Consider the following 25,944-nt stretch of genomic DNA (forward strand, 5'->3'; position numbering starts at 1 on the left):
GTTACGGATGCTAGCAAAAGGCCCCGCAGCAAGTACGTTGTAAGGCAAAAACAGAAAAAAAAATCGTACATTTCAGGGCAGAAAAGAAATGCATATATCGTGCTTGCTTGACGTCTTCGCGCGTTTTCAAAAGCGACAACAGCGGTAGCGAAACAAACATTGACGTTTTATTACGCTCGCTGGTGGTTAGTGAAAAGAACGTTGGTGAGAGGACATGCTCTCATATACTGTTTACAGCACACGATGGATCGACGTGTTCACGATCGACCTGCGGCGGGAAGACGTGGGCAGATTTTGGCTTTGCGCAGCGCTGTTCAGTGACCGATGGTCGTGGTGTCCTGACTTTTGTTTTTCGTATTTTACTTATATTGTGCTTCCTTGAATTCATCTCTATATAATTTATTAATCTCGTGTTACATGGTGCTCTTATGTTGCATGTTGGCTGTGGCAGTGCCTTTTGATATTTGCATTTGTTAATTTCAGTCCACCACTGTCTTGCATTGTGGGTCTTGAGCCTTCGTCAAGATGATCGCCGGAGATTTTATTGATAGAAGATCACCTTGAAATCTGGTTGACGTGGTTTTATTTGTTTTTGTTTTCTGGATGCACGCACGCACACATCGTTATGATGGTCTCCGAATTTCACAAACTTAGCTCATTTTTGTCGCTGCAAAACATGGCCATTTCTGCCCCCTCACCCTTGACGCATTGCTGTGAAGACGCAAGGCAGCGCTTAAATTTTACTTTGTACCCGGGAAGTAATCGATCGCAGATCGATTACCTCACTCGTATAGACAAATTTTGCGGAGTAGACCAGTCTCTTCCTTAAATACCGCGAGTTTTCTCTCGTGCGCGTTTCAGACGCCGCGGCGTATGCGTGTGGTAAATTGTGGAAAGCTCTCTCGTGCTCACGCTGTTAGGATGTACTGCACCACTGCATTCATCGCGTTCTCTCCTGCTGCGTCCCATTTACTCCCTTTGAGCCCGCGTTTCATCGCATAGCGCTCGTGTCGTGCGTGACCTTGAGTGCGCATCCTTGCAGTCTTTGCGAGTTTTTTTTTTTTTTTTTTTTTAATTTTTCTAATCCGTCTCGCTCTGCGCCCCCCTAAAGCTTTCTTTACTTCGCTATCGTGTCTTTGCATGCCTGGCTTCGCAGTGTGGTTCGTGGTTTGCCAATATTGAGGACGTTCGACCCTTTTTTTTGTGTTCGCCCCGCCCAAGCGCACGGAATGCGGGTAACGGGACGACGGCCCGAAGCTTTCCTCAATGGCCAAAGCGCAGTGCGGGGACTCGGGAGGAGGTGCTCGATTACTGCAACTGGTCGGCGCGCGCGCGCTTTGAAAGATGGGGCACTGCGATAACGGGTGTACATGCAAGGGGCTGCTAAGCTAGCGGGCACGCTGCGGCTTTTCCGCACATGGGGAAAAAAAAAAAAGCTGCGGGAGAGGTGGCCCGCGGATCAATGGGTCGTTGCAGGTTTTCCATTTACGCGGCATTCGACGCTCGTTCTCACGATCGAGCTGCACGTGGCGTGTTGCGGTGCCAGTTTTTCCTGCGCGCGGAACCCGCAGTACACGTGCTACCAATACTCGGAGCAGAATAGGAGTTGCGGAATATCGACGCATACTCTCCCATTTGTATCCTGTTTTCGTGTGCGGTCTAGTCGTTGCCCTGTTGACATATAAACGCGAGTTGCACAGAACGCGTCTCAGGATTCTCTCTCTCTCTCTCCCGTACTGTGCATCCGTGCTAAAACGTAATGGCGCTTTAAATCTATGAAAATAGCAAAACTAGAATACCGATCGAAAACAGAAAACAGCTGCCGCTCTGTGGCGCACTGTGAGGGATGCAAACGCAATTTTCGCGTGTGGCGCGGCTCGATCTGTGCCCTCCAAAATGTGTACGCGCCTGCGACTTGTCTCTGCGGCGCGCACGTCTCGGAGAATCGGCAACTAACGCTCGTCTTAGTTCTTTTAAAACTGCTCGAAGACCTTCCCGACTTGTCTCATTCACCCCTCCCGCGCGCCTTTCTCCTTCATGGCCTTGTTTCAAAACGTGATTGATAGGCGCGTACGCGAAGTGTCGTGCTCACCTGTACAGCGCCAGATTGAATTTCGCATCTCGTGGAGCTAGCTGCTTGTCCGCTGCGTACGAGCCGAAGTGGTACATCATTCTACACGAAGCGGGAGCCGGAGAGTAAAATTAAAAAGCAGTATAGCGAGTTATCTGTCTGTCTATTCATTTTTTCCTAGTGTCCCAGAAACGACTACTACATTCCGTATTACATTCCGAATGAATGATGCTGACTCATCATTACTGGCTAATTCTACCAAAAGCAAGTGGTTTCGCTCTGTGTCCTGGCCCGATAGTGAGCTCTGGTATCGGTGTCATCCACACAGGGGATGCGGGGGACACCCTATAGTGGAAGTGTCCAGATTACTTTAGGCCACCCATGGCTCTTGCTGACCTCGCTGAGCACGCGGGCGTTCTTTCGCCTTGATCCCAAAACGGCCGCCGCTGCCGGAATCGAACCTGCGACCTTGGAAGGCTGCAACAGAACGCCAAAGCTGCTCAGTTACTGCTGCATGCATACGGGTGTTGGTTGAAACAGTCAAAGGGAGACTCCATAGCACCCAAAGGACATAACGTAGAGGAATGAAAAAATCAGGAATTTTCTGTTCTTAAGGATCGCAAGTTTCACAAGGTTTATTAACGCTTATACTTTCGTATATTATGGTGAGGCTGCCCAAATATAATTAAAAAATAATATGCCTCTGCCCGTGCCACCAAGTATACCGTGCTTACAGTAAAGAAGCACTCCGTTACGTGGTGTGTCTTGGAGGGGGAGAGGGGGGGGGGGGGGGGGGGGGGCAGTGCTCCTTTTGCCCCCTGCCGACGCGCATGCGCAAACGTGCTCAACTTTAAATGTACGCGAAAGTTGAATGGCCCCTAAAACTGTACTGCGGTAATATTCTAAGTGATGAAATCCAGAGCGGTGGTCTTTGGAAGACTCATATTTAAAAGGCTTGCGTTGAGCGTATAGTTTACAATAGTTTTTAAAAAGTAGTTTAAAAAGTTTTGAAACGCGGCACCTCGCCGCGCGCTCTTTACCCGGTGACGTCATGTGGGGCTTGCTGGGTGCGCCCGCTCATTGGACGCTCCCAAGTTACGTAGGCAGGACGGGACGAGGTTGACCGCTTTCTCGACTTGTTTTCATTTTTTTTTTTTTTTTGCGCGCCTGCGTGCGCTGAGTTAAGAGGAAGAGCATCATTTTCTATCAACGTTATGTTCTTTGCTGATGAACCTAGGTTAAAGAAGAAAAAAAAAAACTGAGTTGCTGAGAGGACTGACGGGATACCTGTCGCTCGTGAGCATTTTTTAGTTTTAATAAATAACTTTCGTGGGCCCCTTAGCATGCCGCTCTCTGAACAGATTTGCGCATATACTCTGCATGTGGTGCGTATAAGGCAATGGCCGCCATCTGGCGCCATTTGATAGGGTCATCCGTGGTTTTTTTTTATTTGTCTTCATTGTTAACTTTGGTGTATAGCACGTGCGCGACGGTCTGAGGGGCCCGGTGCACGACGGCCTTCCCGAGGCTGTCTGCACTCCGTGGCTTTCGCCAGTGCACGTAGTATTCTACACAGACGCAGTCGTGCTGCCCCAAGACTGCAGCAATGGAGAGAAGCGAGCATCGGCTGTGATTGATGGGCGCCGGACGAGAGGCAGTCTGCGCCCTCGCTCCGCCAAGGCCGGCGTCCGATGCGGAAGAAACAATAGCATCACGCGCGCCATTCGAAACACGCGTCGCCACCGCCACACTATCGACTTTGGTAGGTTGGAGGGGTCACGAGGCGTGTAAGTGTTGGGACCTTTGATGATAACTCGCATGCACCGAATGATTGACGGCACCAGCGCGTGGGACGTTGTTTTCGCGCCGTGTGTTTAGGATGTGCGTGAATGTGTATGTGTGGGGAAAAAAAAATAAAAGAGGCCTGAGGGGGTTTGTTTCCCGCGGCGCAGTTTCCGTTTGTCGGGAATGGTATTCATACACCGGCTGGCTATGTTCTATTGGAATCGTGAAGACGTCATTTTCTTTGCGGGGGGAGGGGGTGTCACTAGTAAATTTGGTATGGTGTACGCACGCACGCGCTTGGCAGAAGCGGGAACAGCGGTACATGGACTGTCTGGTATTCGCTGTAGCAATCGCGTTGACTTCTTGTCGGGACAGCGACACAGATATATATACGGCCGCGGGATACTCTTGAGTTTAACTTTGAACTCCAAACAGCGATTTTGCTTTTCTGTCAGGCCCTTTGCCCTTGTCTAATGCATGCCGCATTGTTCGGCGAAGCTCGTAAAACTGCCGTGCAGGGTGCCACGTATATAGTCACGAATCCAAATGTCAAGTCTACTATATATCCGATTTTCCCGCCGCGCTCACCGAAGTGTGATGACTAACTGTATGAAGTGAATCGTTATAGTATAGGTCTTGTAAGAGAGCTAAGGAACAGAATCCGGGCTTGCCAGCACTGGAGAAATCACCGTTATTCGGCGCAGCATTCTGCTGCGCTTCGCTGGCCACTTACCGGCGAGCCGAAGCACCGCCGACTAGAGCAGGATGCGTTGAGGGAACGAACGTGGGAAGGTAGGCCCCGGTTCACTCACCTTGTTTTACGGTGCCAAATTAGCGTGGTTTTATAGTGTGCCTAGGTCCTGAGCGCATCCAGATGCTTTTGTGGAATGTATGCGGCTGTACAGCGTGCCTTCACAAGTCACGGCATGTATGTACGCGAACGCACTTCGCGCTGAACGAGGCTCTCCGAAATTACCTCGATAAAGAACGAGAACGTTATATCTGGAGATTTCCAGCGAACATTGCCAGTGTTGCTCCGCTTGTACTGCAGACCTTCTGTGCACATTTTTTCCCCTCTTTAAACATTTTGAGCTTCAGGCGAGTAGACGAGCACTTGTTGTGGTTGCTTGGGTGATTTGTTCTACCATCTTCGTGTGCTTAGCATTGCTCTATACTTCGCCATGCTCTATTGCATGTGCAGGAACCTTGCGAAAGAGAGGGTGGGGGACAGTGCAGACTTTATTTTAAGGATTATCACATTGCGTTTGACGCAAAATAGCCTAAGTTGCCTACGCCCCGTAAGCCCTACAATACACAGCAAACTGTGTGCACCACTGCGCTTTACGTGCGCTGCACCATACAACACAACCATTATTATCGTTTTTTATTTTTTTGTGCTCCTCGCTTTTCGTGAGCCACTTGGTGGGAATTTCGCGCTGTGCTCTTGACCTCGTCCTTTTGTGTCTGCCCCTCAGAGCGACCTTGCGGTATGAGAGGTTTTAACCCCCCCCCCACACACACACACACACTTTTCTGCAGCGCCATCGTACGCAGCACCGAGTGCCCTTTGAACGGAGCGCGCGTAATGAGCAAGGAAGCGGCAGCAAATGGTCGGCCGATAGTATCGACCACGCACGTTCTCGAGTGGCCCGCTGACCGTCGGTGACGGTCCCGCTCGGGCCATTCTCCCACGGGCTGTTCAAAGAAATGCGCCGTTTACGCGCTCCAATGCCCTGTCTTCGCGCTCACGATATAGTATACGTGCAGTAAAAATGACAGTGTACGGTCTCGGCGGTGTCCTAACAAATAAATTATGAAAAGGTCGCTTCTGCGGTAATATAGATTGATTCACAGATATGGTGCCTGTGCACATTCTCAGTGTAGAAATCAGCAGGCCGTGGTGATACCTGTCGTTTTTTTTTTTGTTGTTTTGTTTTTTTCCCTGCCGTAGGGTCCCAGAAAAGTTGGGGGTGTTCGAGTGTCGTCACGGGCGCCATTTTGTGGTGCAGAGCGCAGCTTAAGCAGGGCAAGCCGGAACATGCTATGATAAGGAGATTAGATATGCTTGCAGTCTCTCTCAAACCGTGGCCTTTCTTTTATGTGGTCATCGGATGGCACTTGGCGAGGGTTGTAAAAATCTTCGTTAGTGCAGAGCCCAAGTTTGGTACGGAGGCTTGTCTGATTTTGTGTGGGGCAGGCGGCCTTGATTCGCCAAAGGAAAGCTATACTGGGCGTTTTTTTCTTGTTTAACGCGAAAGCCTTTTTTGCCTCATCGTTGTCGTCAGCAAAAGTGTCACGCTTTTGCGGCGGTTCTGATGGGTCGAGACGGGATGACCTCATGGCGGTCTCGACCAATCACAGAGCACCACCACAGTATGCGCGAATGCGTGCCTTATATAGCCATATGTCAATCATGATCAGTTACTAATTAAGTAGTAATTAAAAAATACCAAATAAAATACTAATTACTTACTAATTGGTGATTAAGGATTAGTTAATCATTAATTATTTAAATAATAAATACTAATTATTTACAGTTGCGCAGTTAAAAAAATACTAATTAATACCTCGTACCCGGTAAAATCAACCACACAACAGTAAAAGTAGCACAGCTGCGAAGATACAAGGAGCGCGTTCTCGTCGCTGCCAAGCAGAATTCACCGAATAAATGCACTCGTAGAATGTGAGAGTATTCGCTCGCTTTACTCGCAGCAGCATTCATCGCTACATGCGCAACAGTCGCGTAGCAGAATGCAGCACTCAGGCTTTCGCCTTTCATCACTTTAGTCGCCAAAGTGTTCTCGAACTTTTTTTTTTGGTCTGTCCGTAATTGTTTTATGATAAAGACTTCACATTTATTTTAGCCCCGTGGCTGTGTTGAGGGATACTTGCGGACGGTATGTATGAGGCAGTATGCTAATAGGTCACTGATTAACTGTGTGCGTTAATTATTCTTATTTTTGTTTTGGGTCATGCTGCATTTGCGGAATCTGAGCTCGCCGTCGAAATAGCATTGCGATGGCAGACCGTGACACCTCCTCTTGGCAGTGCCCGCGTGAACGGCGTGATGCACTAAAGGACCACTAGCTAATTCTCCAAGGAAGCACTTCACCAGCGAGCTGTCGAAGCGTAGCCCTGTGAGCTTTAACCTTTGCGATGAAGACAACGGCTGCAGCGTTGTTGTGGCCATTACGTTAAGAACTGCAGCTGCACAAGTAGTCACATGTAAGCGGTCTCTGAACCTCGCGGTAATACGATTTCTCTGCGAGATGAGCGGAGCTGTCGAGTGGCCTGCTGAATGGCTTCGGACTGCGGCCGGAAGCGACCCCGTTCTACTTCCGCCTTGAGCGTAGTTAGAGCAAGCAAGTTGAAAAGCGGGGACGACGTGAAGAAATATTTTAATGCAACCATTCAGAGGTATGCTTGATGCTGCGAAATAATGACTGCGCTCATTGCCGCTCGTGCTTCTGACAGATGTTTGCTTTCCTTGCGCAGAATTGTCTCGTTAACCGTTTTACCACTGCATATTACGACATGCTTAATTGCTTTTTCGGACACTTAAAAGCTACTGTAGTTCAACACTACTGAAGCTGCAGAGGACGACTCAGCAAGCGTATGCTACCGGTGGGGCCAGAATTTTTTAGTTTGTTATTGTTTCGGTGAAAGTTTTGTTTTTCTCTTTAACCCCCCCCCTCCCTTCTCACGCTTTCAGGCGAACTTTTCTTGCTTTAAAAGGACACTATCCCATGACGGCGCCAGCATCTTTCCCATTCTTCGTTAGCCTCACATGCGACAAGGGCGCGAGTGTAAATGCGCGCGCCGCTCCTTCGGCCGCTATCGCGGAGCCCTTCCCCTCCGCAGTGTACTCTGTACCCTGAGGTTAAAGTAAAAATAAATAAATAAGCAAGCAAACTGTTTGGCGCCAGCTCCGTAGACCTTGCTCGCTGAAATGCTTGCTGCACAAGATATGAAAGGGGAAAGCCTCCGTTCGCAGGGCGAGCCAACGTTTCGACAAGTGGACCTGTCTTCGTCTGGGTTGCACAAGACAATGACAACTCGATTATTTGCCCATTCGTCATAATATGAACGTGTTAACCGATAGCGGGAAACATTTTCTACGATATTAACTCTATAGCAAGCTGGTTAACCAATTTCGCAGTTATACACGTGGTTGCAATTAGAGGTCTGTAACCGGCCGCTAGCAGTGGCCCGCCTGCGTTGCGGAGCTCGCCGCTGCTGCTCGCTCACAGCTGTTACGACCATGCATCCGCATTTGCGCGCTCTATTGTTCGCCTGTGGGCATGGATAAGTGCTGTGGAGATGTGGTGATGGTCCCATGGCTCTAAGTGAGCCTGTTTCCATAAATCCTCTTTGTAAGCCTGTTTTGCTTTGTGGACACCCTGCAAATGCCAAATTGACCCTGTCAAGAGAACGTCTGGAAAAACACAAAGAAACGTCCCCCTGCGGGAAATAGCAGGGAGTGCTTTCTTTCTTTTGTTCATCCTTCCAGTCGAGAAGTGCTATCCTCCGGTGATGAATGCCTCCTATCCAAAGGAGACGACAGAGTGACATGTCCGCTGACGTGCAGGACAAGAAAGGAGCATGACGCATACGGCCATTAAATGATTTCCCGGGAATGCAGGAAAGATTTGCAATTGTCGAAAACGGACAATGCTGGGAGCGTATGCGGCGCCCACGTGCACTTGGGTTTCTGAGAAGTAAATCCACTTGCCGGAACCAGCTGCCTATCGATTCTTGGCTGAAGAATAGAAATGTACCTCCTCGCCGTTCCCAAGCTTTTCCCGCCAACAAGTGACCAGGCTCAACGAAACAATGCCGGGCCAGTCAGTGCTTCAGACCATCAGTGCAGTGATGTGTTCGATTGGATGCCGATATCTGAGGGGCGTGCCCTGGATTTGGTTGGTCCGCATCTTCAGAGAGGGGCTGGACATAGGGGGTTTTAAGGACGCTGCAGAGCACGAAATGTCGCTCTGAGCCTTGGGTAAACGGCTCATCCAGTCGCTTCTCGCTATGAACTCTTAACGCTTGCCATTTTGCTGATGTACCCTTCTTTTTCTTGTAAATATTCTTGTAAATAATCTTGTAAATAAGTTTTCTCAAAGTGCCATTAAACCTGCTTGTACATATTTCACCAACTTCGAAGATTCAGTCCTTCTTCAACCCCGAGTCTCTGCACGCTACCAAGTGAAGGCCGGGTCGACTTAGTCCCAGCGTCACGACAACTGGTGACCAGCGTTGGGATCTGAATCTACAAGCCACAACATCTGATGACTGGAGGTGGGATCTGGATCTACAAGCTACAACATCTGGTGATTCGAGGTGGATCAGAATCTACAAGCCACATCTTGTGATCGGAGGTGGCATCTCAAGCAACAAGCAGGCGCAACAATCGGCCAACAAGAGAGCAGCTCGGAACATCGATCGCATGTGTGGGTGAGTGCTTGGCTTTTCTTCTGATGTGGACCAGGTTCTAGAACAGGGTTAGATTTTAGAACTGGTAAAGAGAGTGTGGAAACGCCTTTAGGTTTGGTAGTTTGCACTGTTGTTTTGGAAGTAGCCGACACTCGGAGCGATCATGGACCTACAAAAGCTGCAGAAACCGGAACTGTTGCAATTGTGTGAGGAATTGGGAATTGATACAAGTGGTTTGGCACGAAAACCTTTGATTATAAAGGCAATCACAGATTTGGGAGCCGATGATGAGGAGCTCAGTGAAGCATGGAACCTCATCGCCCAAAAAAAGGAGGAGCAGCTCAGACAGCAGAAAGAGCGGGAAAAAGAGGAAAAGAGGCGTGAGCGTGAACTTGAGAGGGAAAAAGAGGAAAGGGAGCACGAACGTGAGAAGCTTGAAAGAGAAGCAAAAAAGCTGGACCAAGAAATTGAGCTCCGGAAATTAGAACTAGAGTTGAGCAAGAGGTCGGGCGATTGTCCCCAGCTAGCGGTACCTCGTCTCAACAAGGAGGCAGATTTCAAGATGTCAAAGTACATGCAGCCATATGTGATATCAGGGGATATCGGTCTGTATCTGGCTAACTTTGAGCGAACCTGCGAAAAACTGTCCTTCCAGCGAGACACTTGGTCTCAGAGATTATTGACGGTTCTGCCCAGCGAGGCAGCGGAGGTTGTCGCGCGGCTAAGCAAGGAGGACGCGGACAACTACGAGAAGGTCAAAGCTTGCCTTCTGAGAAAGTATAGGCTTAGCGCCGAGGCGTTCAGACAACGTTTTCGGAACGCTACTAAGTCCAGGGATGAGAGTTACCCTGAATTCCTGTACAATTTAAGAGTAAATTTGGGCGAGTGGCTAAAGAGCACAGATTCCTACAGTGATAGGGACGCTATAGTCGAGCGAATTCTTTTGGAGCAGTTTTATAACTGCCTCCCAGAAAAAGAAAGAAATTGGTTACAGGACCGAGGCGAAATTAAGTCGGCAACTGAAGCTGCCGAACTTATTGAGGAGTATGCTTCGCGCCGACAATTCAGCAACCCAGCAGTGGATAGGCCCCGCAATCCCAAGTTCAGTGTGAAAAACCGTCAGGAAAGGCACTTTGCTAGAGTTGGAAACGAAGAAATGAAGGTTTCTTCAGGCAAATTCCCTAGAAAGGACGGCAGTGAGAAAAGTGGGGAAGTGACCAACGTGCAGAACACAAAGAATAAGCTTGAGGCTAGGAAGCCGCTCACATGCTTTAGGTGTAATGAGCAGGGTCACATTGCCGTCAACTGCCGGAAAGAAAAGATTGCTTTCTCGTATGTCAGGGACTGCGATGAAAATATGCAGCTTTTAGAACCCTACCTGCATGACCTAGTAGTCAACGGGAAGCCTTGCAAGGTACTGCGCGATTCGGCCGCAACGATGGATGTTGTCCATCCGGCGTATGTATCGCCTTCCGACTATACAGGACAGTGTGCATGGATCCGACAGGTAGTTGAGGAACAGAGTGTGTGCTTGCCGATCGCGAACGTGGTCATCGAGGGCCCTTTCGGCGAATTAACAACCGAGGCTGCCGTTTCAGGAAAGCTTCCTAAGTGCTATCCGTATTTGTTCTCCAACAAATCGGACATGCTGCTGCGAAAGAGGGGCATCCTTTTCGGAGACAGAGTTGTGCAAGCCTTAACACGTTCAAAGGCGCGAGAACTAGCTACACTGCTCATTCCAGAAAAATCCACAGCGGAGGAAACGGCAGTTAAAACAGTGGTAAATGCGGAAGATAGCAGGTCAGAAAACTTTGAGAGCGAGGCATCTCAGATATGTCAACTTGAAAGGGAGCTTGATGAGACGCGGAATGAGGACGTTCTTGAGAGTAACCTCTTGCCGCCAGTGTCTGGTAATCTCACGAGACTTTTAAGTGGAACCCGAGAGGACTTAGCTATAGAGCAAGCCAATGATCCCAAGATACAGGAGATAAGGGAGCGCCACTAAGACAGCAAACAATATTTCTTTCGAGATGAGAAAGGGAGTGCTGTATCGCTTATTCAAGGATAAGCGCGGAGTAGAGCGGGACCAATTAGTCGTTCCCCAAAAGTACCGCGGAGACTTACTACGACTTTCCCATGGCAACTCGTGGTCATGTCACCTTGGAATAAAGAAAACAAAGCAGAGGCTGTTGCAAGAATACTATTGGCCTGGATGTTTTAAGGACACGGAAAATTTTGTACGGTCATGCGACACGTGCCAGCGGGTTGGAAAGGCGCAAGATAAGTGGAAAGCTCCGATGGTGTTAGTACCAATCATTACCGAGCCGTTTCACCGGTTAGTAATAGATGTAGTTGGGCCACTTCCTGTGACAGAGTCAGGGTACCGTTATATCCTCACTATGTTATGCCCAGCCACAAAGTTTCCAGAGGCTGTTCCGCTGCGCGAGGTGACGTCCGAGAGTGTAGTGGATTCGCTGCTGTCAGTGTTTGCACGAGTTGGATTCCCTTCCGAGGTCCAAAGTGATCAGGGTAGCGTTTTCACGAGTGTCCTCACCACCTCATTTCTCGAGCGATGCGGCATTAAGGTAGTGCATAGCTCGATCCATCATCCGCAGAGCAACAGCGTAGAAAGATGGCACTCTGTTCTCAAACGAGTCCTGAGGGGACTGTGCTATGAAAACAAGCGCGAATGGGATACCTGCCTGCCTGCAGCGCTTTTCGCTTTGCGGTCAGTGCCGCACGAATCCACTGGATTTAGCCCAGCCGAGTTGGTGTACGGAAGGTCACTGCGCTCACCTTTGCGAATGGTGCGCGAAGCCTGGGAGGGGCGCGGAGAAGACCCAACAGTAGTAGAATTCATTCTGAACCTCTTGAATCGCTTACATAACACTAAGGAACTCGTTGAGGCCAGCATGAAGTCAGCCCAGGCTCGTTCCAAGGTGTACTATGATAAGACAGCCCGTCAAAGGACGTTTTGTATCGGGGACCAGGTGATGTTGCTGAGAAGTTCAAGGCAGAATAAGCTCGAAGTACAGTGGGAAGGACCGGCTGAAGTCGTTGCAAAGCTTTCTAACACTAACTACGCAGTGAAAATTCCCGGTAGGCGTAAAGAAGTGCGCATTTATCATTGCAATCTTATGAAGCCTTATGTGCAGAGGGAAGCCGTGGTAAATCTAACGTTAAACCTTCCCGAGGAGATGGGGGACAACTTGATTTGCCTCAGCGGAAAAGGAAGCAACGCTCAGGAGCTTCTCAAAAAGACGGAGCAGAGAGGAGAACTAAAGAAATCCCAGCTGTCCGATCTGGGCGAGATAATAACAGAGTTTGAGGCCTGCTTCGTGGACAGGCCAGGCAGAACTGATTTGACTGAGCACGATATTGAGCTGACTTCAGACGTGCCAGTGCGATCAAGGTGCTACCGATTTTCTCCAAGGCAAAGAGAAATTCTGGATAGGGAAGTAACTCGCATGCTGGAATTGGGAGTAATAAAACCCTCGGAAAGCGATTATGCTTCGCCTATGATCTTAGTAGAAGCTCCAGGTAAAGACACTAGGCCTGTGGTAGACTACCGAAAGCTAAATTCTCTCACCAGGGATCAAGTGTATCCTATTCCGAATATTAAGGAGAGAGTAGAACAGGTCAGTAGAGCGGCATATGTGACTACGCTGGACCTTACTCGAGGATACTGGCAAGTACCGCTCACTGAACGCGCCAGCAGATACGCGGCTTTCGTCACTCCGACGGGCAGCTACCAGCCAACAATGATGAGTTTCGGGCTCAAAAATGCTCCATTTTGTTTTTCCCGACTCATGGATAGGGTTTTAAAGGGGTGTGAAACATTCGCGGTGCCTTATTTGGACGACATTGCGGTTTTTTCCGACTCATGGGCGGACCATATGGTACATCTAAGAGCTGTACTGAGCCTTTTGCGTCAAGCTGGACTAACCGTAAAGGCCGAGAAATGTTGCCTGGCAAGGGCGACCGTGGACTGCTTGGGTCACAATGTAGGTCAAGGTTTCAGGAAACCCAGCGAGATTAAGATTTCTGCGGTAGCAGACTACCCGCGGCCGAGCACGAAGACGGAAATTCGAGCATTCCTGGGTCTGACTGGGTACTACAATCACTACATCCCTAACTATTCAGCTTTGGCTAGCCCTCTGACCGACGCTCTCCGCAAGACAGAACCGACAAATGTAGTCTGGGACGAACAAAAGGAAGCCTCCTTCGTAAACCTGAAGGCTGTGCTGATTAGCCGTCCGGTATTGCGAGCTCCAGACTATGACCGAGAATTCACGGTCCAGTGTGATGCCAGTGATCGAGGGCTAGGTGCTGTTCTCTGCCAGAGAGATGACGACGGTAATGAGCACCCCGTGCTCTACTTGAGCAGAAAACTGAGTTCTAGAGAGAGGGCTTATTGCGCGTCAGAGAAAGAGTGCGCTTGCATTGTATGGGCCATTCAAAAATTGAAGTGCTATCTTGGAGGGGCCAAATTCACCGTAGAGACGGACCATTGTCCCCTGGCTTGGCTGCAAACTGCGACATCGAAGAACAGTCGCCTTCTTAGGTGGAGCTTGATTTTACAGCAGTACAATTTTGAAATAAGATACAAAAAGGGGAAGTTAAATGGGAATGCGGACGCGCTTAGCCGCTGTTTCTAAGCAGTCCGAGGTGTTCCTCACCATGTATCCAAATTGATAATCAGGTTTTTATTTTTTTTTCTCGTGCGCTTGTATATGTGTGACTATGTAAAGCAGCACGTTTGGTTTTCTAGGAATACGTGGGTCCTGAACGTCTTGAGAGTGGGCTTTTCTCGAACAACAATGGCAGTTTTCTTTTGACCTGGTCTCTTCAGACGGGAGCCGAGTGCTTGTTTCGACATGTGGTTGAGTTTCAGACAGCTCGAGCAATTTGGCCTACGACAATCAAGACAACGCGACAAGCAACAGCGAGCTTCAAGCGTTCACGTGCAGGCCATTAAGTCGTCTCTTCATGCAGCAGCTGCGACTGCTGCCCTCCGAGACTCTTCTGGCGGGGGAGGAGGCTGTTACGACCATGCATCCGCATTTGCGCGCTCTATTGTTCGCCTGTGGGCATGGATAAGTGCTGTGGAGATGTGGTGATGGTCCCATGGCTCTAAGTGAGCCTGTTTCCATAAATCCTCTTTGTAAGCCTGTTTTGCTTTGTGGACACCCTGCAAATGCCAAATTGACCCTGTCAAGAGAACGTCTGGAAAAACACAAAGAAACGTCCCCCTGCGGGAAATAGCAGGAAGTGCTTTCTTTCTTTTGTTCATCCTTCCAGTCGAGAAGTGCTATCCTCCGGTGATGAATGCCTCCTATCCAAAGGAGACGACAGAGTGACATGTCCGCTGACGTGCAGGACAAGAAAGGAGCATGACGCATACGGCCATTAAATGATTTCCCGGGAATGCAGGAAAGATTTGCAATTGTCGAAAACGGACAATGCTGGGAGCGTATGCGGCGCCCACGTGCACTTGGGTTTCTGAGAAGTAAATCCACTTGCCGGAACCAGCTGCCTATCGATTCTTGGCTGAAGAATAGAAATGTACCTCCTCGCCGTTCCCAAGCTTTTCCCGCCAACAAGTGACCAGGCTCAACGAAACAATGCCGGGCCAGTCAGTGCTTCAGACCATCAGTGCAGTGATGTGTTCGATTGGATGCCGATATCTGAGGGGCGTGCCCTGGATTTGGTTGGTCCGCATCTTCAGAGAGGGGCTGGACATAGGGGGTTTTAAGGACGCTGCAGAGCACGAAATGTCGCTCTGAGCCTTGGGTAAACGGCTCATCCAGTCGCTTCTCGCTATGAACTCTTAACGCTTGCCATTTTGCTGATGTACCCTTCTTTTTCTTGTAAATATTCTTGTAAATAATCTTGTAAATAAGTTTTCTCAAAGTGCCATTAAACCTGCTTGTACATATTTCACCAACTTCGAAGATTCAGTCCTTCTTCAACCCCGAGTCTCTGCACGCTACCAAGTGAAGGCCGGGTCGACTTAGTCCCAGCGTCACGACACAGCCCACGCGGACAGAGAAGGTGGCGCTGACGCCAATGATTGACGGCGCTTAAGGCAGTGCTTTAAGCGCGGGTTTTTCGAAAGCGCTCGTGTTTTGGCGTGAGATAGCCGAAATTTGTAGAGCTGCAGTGCCGCGAGAGAAATCGCATCTCCGAAATTCTTAAACAACTCTTAAATTCTTAAATAATCAGTAGCAGCTTTGGTCACTTTAGAGCAACTCCCATAACTGAGAACTAGAAGAAAAATAGCCCGACTAAAGCTTTTATATCAACTGTATATTGGCAAATTAAACCTGGATCCTGGCTTGTACCTGCGGCCTCCTGGAAGGCTATCGCCTCGTATTAATCACCCATATGAAGTTATGACCTACACACCAAGGGTTGATGCTACACACCAAGTGTTCTGTTGTCCCCCTGAAAATTATAGACACGAATAACCTTCACCCGCGATTATTTGTCTGCGCTACATCAACAGAGGCTTTCGTGCAGAAATTGGAAACCCGTGTTGGACAATTCCCGGGTTGTCCATAGGTGCTATTCTGATTTCATCCCTGCATAAAGTGTGTTTTAAAAAGCGTTCCTGTGAACTTCTTGTTCTGGTCATGCCCACCCTTTAACAGCCCGAAAGTGCTTACAGTATCGTAAATAAATAAATAAATTTACATGGCTACTGCTAAAGGACGGCTACAGATCTCTGGCTGCGACCAGACACCTAACTGCAATAATTTCAATAAGCTAACTGGTGCACTAGTTAACATCATCGATTTTTCTAAAGCCCTTCAGCACTGGCACTCTTGCAAAATTAAAGCTTTATACCTGAGAAAAGAAAAAAAGCCTGTCTTTTTAAATAATTTGCTGGCTTTCCTGAGACGCCTGGTGTTTTATGAATGGCATATTGGTACCTTGCTTCCTGTCGAGCCGGGTGGAAAATATTGCCTTTTCGAGGAAAGTGGCAGCAGCGGCAGCATGGATGCCGCGAGGATATGCGCCCTCTCTCCCATGGCGACACATTACATGACGTCACCATTGTGGTGATGTGTCCGAGTAAACATCTCGATACGTGCACCGGGCGTGGCAGGTTTACTTTGCTTTTTCTTTTTTTTTATGAGGAGGGCATCATTGATCTCTATTTGTCTTTTCCTTCTCCGAGACGGAACCAGGTTTTCAGACCGCTATGGCTGTTATTTCTTGGAAGTAACGCGCTGCTGCTTTCTGCGGCACATCCTGTTATAAACATGATTGCAAGAGACGATAACTGGCGTTGCAAGACTAGAGGGTAGAGCTGATTTGCGCCCACATGTTGCCAGAAAGCCAGTTTTGAATGACGCAATAAAGGGGAAGGGAAGGGGAGGAGGCCTCTTTGAAGATGCGTGGGATGTAGCGTGCGTTATCGTAGGAGGAGCGAAAGCTGCAGCAAACAAAGGAAGTGTAGCATGTGGATGATGAAGGTGGCCAGACGCTTGACAGGTTTAATTAGTGTAGTAGGCGTAGTATTGGTGATTTTCTAACATTTTGTTCTTTAGGAATCATTGATATCGCCCCCATTTGACCTTGCATTTACCGCGTAGTATAACCGAAATCACTGTATGCTTGCGCGTCTGTTGAGGACATGTGCGCTGCGGCATTCCTTTATGTCTTTGCTCTCCGATGTATAGTTTACTCATTTGTTTATTGAATTACTTCACAAAACTTTGGGGTCTTCCCAGGCTCTTACAGGAGTGCGATGGTCAGATATATGAAAAGTAAAAGCATCGAGATGCAGCATTCACACCTGAATGTGTCAGACACTGAGTGCAAAACTGTTAAATGGTAAAACTGCGAAAGAAAAAAAAAAAAGCAGAAGAGAAATTGTCAAACAATAAGCTAAGGATATCGCTTTCAACAATATTAGAAAACCGAGTTTTCCCTTTATGCGGAGATTCAACGTTGTTAACTGATACACGCATCATCTGACACATCGTTCGTTATAGTGGATACTCGTTGACCATATTCGGCGGTAAATTATAGAAGGAAGGTGAGGAGCTGCCATATTGCTTCGACCGTTTAAGTCGGGCAGGTCTCTTTGTCCATATCTCATTTTCTACTCTCGACGAAACCTGATCACTCGAGGAAATTTCTGGGTATATAGGATCTATGCGCGCAATTTACAGTGCACCGACAACTTCGCCTCCATTAGATTATGTACGGCCTCACTCTCAGTATTCCGATTTCCGTCTGCGCGATGGGGCGAATGTCAGCCGCGCACACGACAGCTTATACAGCAATGCCTTGCTAATATGGGCTCTCTGATACCGATCAAAACCGTCCTAAAGCGAGTCGTCCGTAATGCCGAATCGCGAAGAAAAAAAAATATTGAAAAAAAAAACAATTTTTTTTTTTTTCAGGCTATACGTAGCCCGCTTTTGCGCATAGTGGAGACCACGGAAGGTGAAATTAGTCATAATTTGGGGAGCTGCAAGCCCTCATTGCTTGCAACTTCATGCGTCTAGTTGTGATACGCGTAATGAAATCTCATGGGAAAATGACGTAACTTGTAATAGAACTTTATTTATTTATTTATTTATTTATTTATTTATTTATTTATTTATTTATTTATTTATTTATTTATTTATTTATTTATTTCAAAATACTGCAGGCCAATATTTTGGCCCAGGCAGGAGTGGATATACAAGGCATTAAAACAACAAATAAAAATCTCACAATCCAGACTGCTACTTCATGGTATCAGCATTAATTGTCTAAAGGCTGCTGAATCTGGCTTCCTACTTTGCACAAGCTGCAGAGAGCGTTTTCTTCACAGCCATTCATGCAATACGGAAAAAGGTAAGTGCATTGGCTAAGGGGCATTACTTAGTCATTTGCAGTTCCTGACTGCATTCTTCTAATGACATGCACTACAGATGCAGGAAAGGAAACGTCTGGTTGGAGCACTAGATATTTTGTTCACATATTTCTGTCCATATTAACGCGACAAAAATACATGGGCCCCAACGAGATTTGTGCATTTTTGTATGTTCATTGTCCGGACAGCGAATTTTCATATTACGAGGCGTAAATTACATTGAAAAACTTGGTCCCCAGAAGCATTCAGTAATTCGAGTCGCCCATATTAACAGATGTCATATTAACGAGGCACGACTATTTGCTCTGTTTCGACCCAAGGTTGAAGCGCATTCACCCGTCTTATACATTGCCACACGGGCAGTTTCAATGCCTATTCACTTAATGTCATTCGAGATATCACTTTTCACACTCATCTCTTCTACCGCGGTTTCTTTTCCTCCAGTTGGGATGGAGGGTGTGGCATAACAGCGCCATAGACTTACCTCCGCTTCTCGCTTCTTTGGAGGCGCGGCTGACCCACCGTTACCGCGTTGGCTCGTAGGGAGACAACCTCGGCTGAAGTCACCTAGGTGCATGGACCCGTCCATCCATGCATCCAGGGGAAGGCAGTTTTTAGGCAAGCGAAAGTTTTTAAGGCACTTTTCTTTATTTCACGCCGGATTTATGGTGTGCTTTTTTGTGAACAACAAACATGAACATCCTGAACAACAAACATGAACATCCTGAATATATTGTGAAAATATAAGACGTCATTTCGAAGGGGGGGGGGGGGGGAGATAAAACTTTAATGTCTACTAGTGTGGGCTACAATCCTGGGCCTGGTACGGCCTCACTGCACTAATGCATAGTCCGTGTCGCTGCAACACATCCACGGCCTGTGCAGTTTCTGTCTTCTGCAGGTGCGGGTCCGTCGCGCGCAGTGAGGCCTCCCATAACCATTCCTCCCAGGTGAAGAGCTCCGACCCCGGTGGTGGAGGATCAGCCAGGCACTCCACGAGGATATTTGTTAGGGTAGCGGTAGACGGGAGCACAAGGTACAGGATGGGGTGAAGGCACCCGGCTACAGTGAACTAGCATTATAGTTTATAGTAACCCGGGGGCATCAGTAGACAGGGGGAGTGTTCGTGTGTTCATACTGTTCAGCAGGATTTGGTGATGGATGGTAAGGGATGAGTGGCGTGGACGGTAGAGCTGCCGCTTTGATCGACAGGCCTGCAGAGTGTTAGCCAAAACGCTAATGGTAAATGCATGCGCTCTCCGTCGCCTGGATTTCCCGAGTGCGCAGGCACCCAGATCAGCTCCACTTGGCGAAATGGTTCTGGAGAAATCTACTGCAGGCGGTCTCTTGGATCCAGCGCCTAGCGAAATTTAGTATTGCGGTATTTGAATCTGAAAGAATGTGTGTGAGCAGTGACAGCATTTATAGATTCTGGAGCAGAGGTGTGTGGAGGTGTATATGGAGACACGCTGAATGAGCTGTACCTGCATAGCTGTTGTGCTTTTAAGTTTTTGATAGTGAAACTGTTGTGTCCGGTATTTTGCAAGTGGAGCCCAAGTATAAGTGGTGTTTACGTGCGGTACGGGTTGTCCCTCCAAAGTTGATGGATGTTGTAGGGAGGGTGCAGGGTTTTGGTCGTATGATTAGATGGTTCTGATATTTTTGGAGAGCAAGTGATGCCAGGTGATACGAGCGTACTGTTGTATGTAGGTTACTGCCTGTTGGAGAGTGTCCTCTATTTGCCCATCCTTGCACGTGGGGGTTCACCGGGTGATACCATCGGCGTATATTGCGTGTCGGAAGTGTGAATGGGGGGAGTAGTTGGGGGGGAAGAGTCGGGAGCGCGACCGATATAAGCACATGTAAGCAAAACTCGCCGAATTATTTTCCTGTCAATGGCTGATTTCCCTCTTTCTGATGTTGAGCAAACTGTGACGGCGATTTCGTCCACAAGTGAGGCGCCGCAAGGGAAGCAGTGTTTTTGACTGTCTTTAATCCGGAGGGTAATCCATAAGGATGGCAGTGTTTGCTCCACACGTGACCTTGTCTTTCTCGTAGTACTTCTAGGACAAATTGTAGAATTTGGCTGGCGTGGTTGTTGCCTCCTTTTGTGAACGGTTGTTGAGAGAACGAACGAGCAGACGGCGACTTCTTTTTGGACATTCATTTGAATGGGGCTCGTTTTCTCTCTTTGTCGACAGCTATTTTTTAGCCAACGGCCCCAACAAGGTCAACGGAAGATATTTGTGCCGCTATACGTCTAAGCACTCGCTTCAGTCGCAGTGGCGACCGCATGCACACACGCACTCACCAGCGCTGCAGTGCGTGCCTTCGGCGCGGTTCAGGACACACGCACTACTGAAGCTGCTGACGGCAACATCCCTATGCGGCAGCCGCGGACAGTCATTGCTCCAGTGGCTACCCCGGCTCTCTCGGTAGGCACTATAGCCAGTATATTGCAGGCACTGTGCCGCAGCGCATAAGTTTTTCTGGTCTCTCTACGGAGGGCACTTGGCTGCCGCACAGGATGGCGCATCGGCTAAAGCGGGCAGGAAATATATCGCTGCAATTGGTGCACCAGGATGGCATGCACCTCTGTGGGCCATTTTGTTTTTTGTTTTTTTTTATTCTGTTGTATAGTAACGTTTCCTTCGACTGTCTTAGTGCAGTGTCGGAAGCGAACACTTTTCCTAGATGGCCGTATTGAACGGACGTGCCGAGAGACGGCGGTTACTTCAGCCGAGTATAGTGTCCCTACTGGGTGTTGTTGGCCACAAGACCATTGTGCAGCCGCTCTCGCTCCTTCTCGTCACGTATGCGTCCGGATGAGAAACAATCTCGCCTCGTCGCTCCTCGGCAAAGAAGCGGCGCAGCAGCAGGAGGCACCAGTGTTGTGCTCGCTGGCGGCGCGTTTCTCCCCCCTTAATTGGCGTGGCGCGCTGCGGTCACGCCTCGGACAAGTGGGTCATGGAGCTGCGGCCTCCTACCGAGAGGTGTATGCTCCCTTTGCATGGCCGCAGAGCACGCGTTTGGGCCTTCACGTGTCTCGCTTATGAGGCTCCGCGGCGTTACGAATGGCCGGCGCCATGTATAGTGCATATATACATAGCAACGCGATGCAGCCCCTCGCGTATACATAGTGTGCGGCATCGTTGGACGTTGCTTCCTTTCGAAACGCTTTCTCGCCACGTGTTTGACGCAGCCGTCGCCAGCCACCCGTGTCCGAGTCGCTGCTGCCGCGTTGCCGTATTTTGTACGCCGCGTAACGGACCTGCGCAGCGCACACCTCGCAACCGTGGCAATTCCGAGCGGCCCGCGAGGTTCGAAGCTCCTTTCGTTTCTCTGTCTACTTTCTCAGCCCCCACTTTTGCTTGTTTTGCTCCTCCCAAGCGGATAACTAAGATTTTGGCTTTTAGCCTGTTGCTGCACAGCGTTGCTAGATCTTCCACCAGATGATTCAAGGAAGCCCGCCTCTTCTTTAAAATAGGCCGTTTCAGATATGAAGATGCCTTCTGCGGCTAGCTGTATCAGTGTTGGTGGCAGTCAGGAAACAGAGGAGTATTGTTAAGTAACTTCTAATCGTTTTTTTTTTTTTTTTTTTTTAGGCGTCCGCAGTTGATCGATACACCTCAAGTCCTCAGTTACCACCACACACAATTCTTCCGTGTGAGTAAGTAGTTAGCTGTTAAATTGTTCTGGTTACTTAGATAAAAAGGTAGCTATCGGACCAAATTGCAAGCTGACAAATTTCGATCCATTTGGCTTGTTTGGTGTACTTAGGAAAATATCAAAAACTGGTTTAATTTACTGTCCAACGTATTAATTAATACATACGCCGGCTGTCATGGCCCATAGTTAGCAACTGCTGTTTTTTTTTTCTTAAGTTGTATCACATTGTAGTCTGCAGTTGTAATTAGAGATTTATAACCTGCCTTCGGTAACTCGCACGCACTGCAGTGCCGACCAATACCAGCGGTTTCACTCTTCGCTTGGAGTCGCTTTGACGAGGATGTGGGAGGGAAGGTGCAATGGTGTAATATTCTCTAGTCAAAAACTTAATCGCGACCTGTACAGCAGTCTGAACTCAAAGGGTGCGTCCGATTGCATCAGTAGTGTGATGCGGGATGTTCCAAGCCTGCGGTTGACGCGCGTTCGCACTGTTTATGGTACGTTAGATTGACTGCAAATCGGCCTGCATCGATATAGATCACCGCTTGTCAGCTATAAAAAGATTACTGAGGCTAAACAGGGTAGAATACCCACCGGCAGGTAGGACACTAAATAAGAGCGAAGAAAGCACCTGGATGCGCTTACAAATAAGAACTTTTCCGAATCCAGCTACCCTTACTTAGTCAGTGGTATCCGGAAAAAGTTTTCAGCTAGATGTAAGCTATGTCAGGATAAGGCGTATCTGGTACATATGATATGAACGTACCCAGAAATCGACAATATAATACCCCAGTCAGACGGGCAAGTTTAGTGACACTTTCACGAAGTGCACTTACATAGGAAGAGTGACACTTTCGGTGCTCGCTGTCACACGGCAAAATCAAGTGTCATTTTGAAATGACGGCAGTGCCGATGCGGATGCTGCAGCCCTATGTGGAAATTAGTTTTCACAAAAATACCTTAAAATTCAATTTTATTGCAAGCACAATTACCTTAAGCTAATCAGTTTATTTGTGCATTTCAGTACATGGTTTTCACAAAAAAAAAAAAAAAAAAAAGCATCGCGATGTCGCACGCGCGTTTCGCTAACATGCATGATTACTGCTGTGTACAAGCAAAACCGACCTCGTTTATTATATATAGTTGCGCTACTAACTGCGGTTATCGTGAACGTATCTTTGCGACTTTGATTTGCATCGTTAACCGATAGCGCCTAGGTATGGAACGGAGTCACCGGTGTTCGAGCGTGAAAAGTGCACGAGTTGTATGATTCAGAGTAGCGTGCATTTTTCACACGAAATCATCTCCGACGGCGCTTCTATATGCAGCCTAAAATGTCCAGCTGCGCAGCACCCACGCACGGCAGCATCGTCTCGTCTTCACAGCGTTTGCTTGGCGTGTAGTTGTAACACAGTGTCGAAAAATGTCCGGTTTCCGCAGCATCACGAAAGTAGGCGACAAGTTCGCAGCGTTCACAGCACCGGATGCTACTAGCTTTCCGCTGTATGCCGCCCGTGAGCGCCCGTGAACGGCAGAGCGCGCGGGGCAGGTAGCGCTTGGCCGTGCGCTCCTCCGTGGTCGTCGCTAGGCCTATAGTTTGTTTCGCATCGAAGTATCAGTGGGCGGCGTTTTCGTATGGCCAGCTTAATCGGATATATGGCTCACTTGTGGCACTGCCTTGAGAGAAATGAGAATAATGAGAGAAACGTGCAATTCAAATCGACGACTCCTTAGGAGCGTAGCTAGCGTATACGTGTACTACAAGGGTGAGCTGCGCCGCGCCGCCGGCGACGATGGCTCTGAAGTAGTGAGCAGAAGTTTGCTTGTATCGCAGCTATTACTCCTGCTAGCGACTCGGTACGGGTCAACGATCCCCAACAAGGATTAATATCTGACATTGCTTTACTCCAGGGATTATTATTTACGGGAAAAACTAATTCTCGCACACTTTTCTGACGCCGCCAGCGGGGCCGGATGCGCCGTAAAGGTGCTAGCTTGGAGCTGGCGGCTTGCGGGAGCAAAAGCGGTGCTGTTTTCGGCCGGCGCTTGAGCGAAATGCTGCCGTGTCAAGTGACGACGTTCTAGAGATTGGGTTACAAATAACTCCAACTTCGTTGATGCAGCTTGAGATACCGCATACCATCGAGGTGCAGCAGCAGACGAACGCCTTCGTCTTAACGCAAGCACTTAGAGCGAGGGTAGCTGTTCAAGTGTACGCATTGTTTTTAGTTGGTGACAGCTTAAATCCCTTGCCTATTAATAGAAACGCTCATAAAATTACGATAAACATTTCAAAACATTGTAATTCTCAAAAAATGTATGAGTAATATGAAGTGTCCTGCTGTCGAGACTACACACTCGCCTGCCGGACAAAGTGTAGTGAGTTCCCCAAACTCACTTTGCGCTGAGTGTGTTCGGCAGCGAGTGTCATTAAAGTTCATCGTGTGGCACGTTGCGAATGACACTAAAGGCGAGTGCACTAGTTGAAAGTGACACTAAACTTGCTCGTCTGACCGGGGTATAAGTCAAGACACAAAACCAGAAGAGTTTTGGGAGACTATATTGAGCTCTCACTCTGAAATTCAGCTACTTGTATCCGACTGGCCGATCACTCCGCCTGGGCCCAAGGACTCCAGGCCGCCATCTAGGCGGACAGGTTTACTCCAATCCTGTATCTTTTGTAAATTAAAGTTTTACCACTGCATCAAAAGGCCAAACACGCCAATTCCAATGAAAGCTGAATCGTGCGTATTTCCGTGCGTTAGTTTTGCGTTTTGTTGCCCAGCACCGTTGCTTAATTGCCGTTTCTAATGGTTAAATTCGGAAGGATTAAGTAAAATTTGGGGGTTGTCAACCTTAATTTTCAAGTCACACTGAGTTTGCTATACTCAATTCTCAAATTAGTCTAGACACCAGTTTTGTTCAAATTCTAAGTCAGCCAAGTCTAATTTCAGGTGTCCATGGGAGGCCAAATTTAGAGGGTGGGTCATCCTACTTCGGAGGTCACTACTGATTTTTCCATAAACGAATTAAGTTCGACAGCAATTTTGGTCATATTCTGACGTTAAGTGTACAGGGGGCCAAATTTTGGACGTGACCCATTCAAATTTAGAGGTCACCATTTATTTGGCCGTACTCCATTTAGATTGGATACTAAGTTTGATACTAGTATATTATTACCTGTGCAGTGGGCGACACCTTTTGACAGGTTCTGTCGACACACTTTGCCGACGCGCACTGTCCACTAAGGCTTTCGCCTTAAATATGAAATTCTGGTGTCGGGTCCTATGGACGCAGTTTCTTGGGCGCGGATCTCGGGGGCTACACGGGTGTGCATTTCGATGTGGCGATCATGACGTCTCTTTCGTTGTGGACGTTACTTGTTTTGAGATTCGATTTTCTCAGAAAAATGCGTCTCGCGAGGTGTCTGACAAACAACGCACAAAAAAGAAGATATTCATAGAACTTGCTTTCACCAAGGAAGGAACTTCGGTGAACTCATTGGCTTCAGTCTTTCTAAAACAATGAATGTGTGTACAGTCTAAAGCTCTGCCCAAATATGTAGATTCGTAGCGTAGCGGGGCCAGTATAAAAGCAGGCGGGCGGATGATATTAAAAAGTTTGTGGGGAATTGGGTGGATGGAGCTTACACATTCAGCAATACAGAAGAGGGCTTTGCCCTGCAGTAAATGAAATCGAGTTGTCGATGACGGGGGTGATATGGATTCGCGTTAGTACCTTTCTTTAGGAGTATGGAGAGTTTTTTTTTTTTCTTTCTTTTTTTTTTTTTTTTTTGCAGCAATAGCTAGATGGCAAACACCGTCCAAGGGTGGCACGTACGCGAAAACTCAGTGAGGATTCTCGGCAAACATGCCTCCTGTTCCTGTCTGTGTAGTGCTGTGAGTGATGACGGTGTTGTGATCTGAGCACTGGGCTGTCACTTAAAGCGCGTCCTCAGTAGCGGAGTATGGGGTGCACTGCAGAGGTTACGTCCCTGCTCCCTGCCCTGCTGGGGTGCGAGAAGTCGGACAATTCTTTGCCCGCACACACTAAAGCCAGTTAAAGAACGCAGCGGCAAATGCGTTGCCTCGAAGCAGTTCCTCATTCGGCC

The 25,944-nt window shown here is 48.3% G+C and overlaps 1 protein-coding gene across 1 annotated transcript in view; it reads left to right on the forward strand.

Moving 5' to 3' along the window:
- LOC146197556 (uncharacterized) overlaps window positions 1–25,944 on the forward strand; it is a 115,069-nt gene that overhangs the window by 14,609 nt on the left and 74,516 nt on the right. The window lies entirely within an intron of this gene.

The sequence above is a fragment of the Amblyomma maculatum genome, chromosome 3, assembly GCF_055883805.1.
Source record: "Amblyomma maculatum isolate TAMU_Amacu chromosome 3, ASM5588380v1, whole genome shotgun sequence".
Taxonomy (NCBI): domain Eukaryota; kingdom Metazoa; phylum Arthropoda; class Arachnida; order Ixodida; family Ixodidae; genus Amblyomma; species Amblyomma maculatum.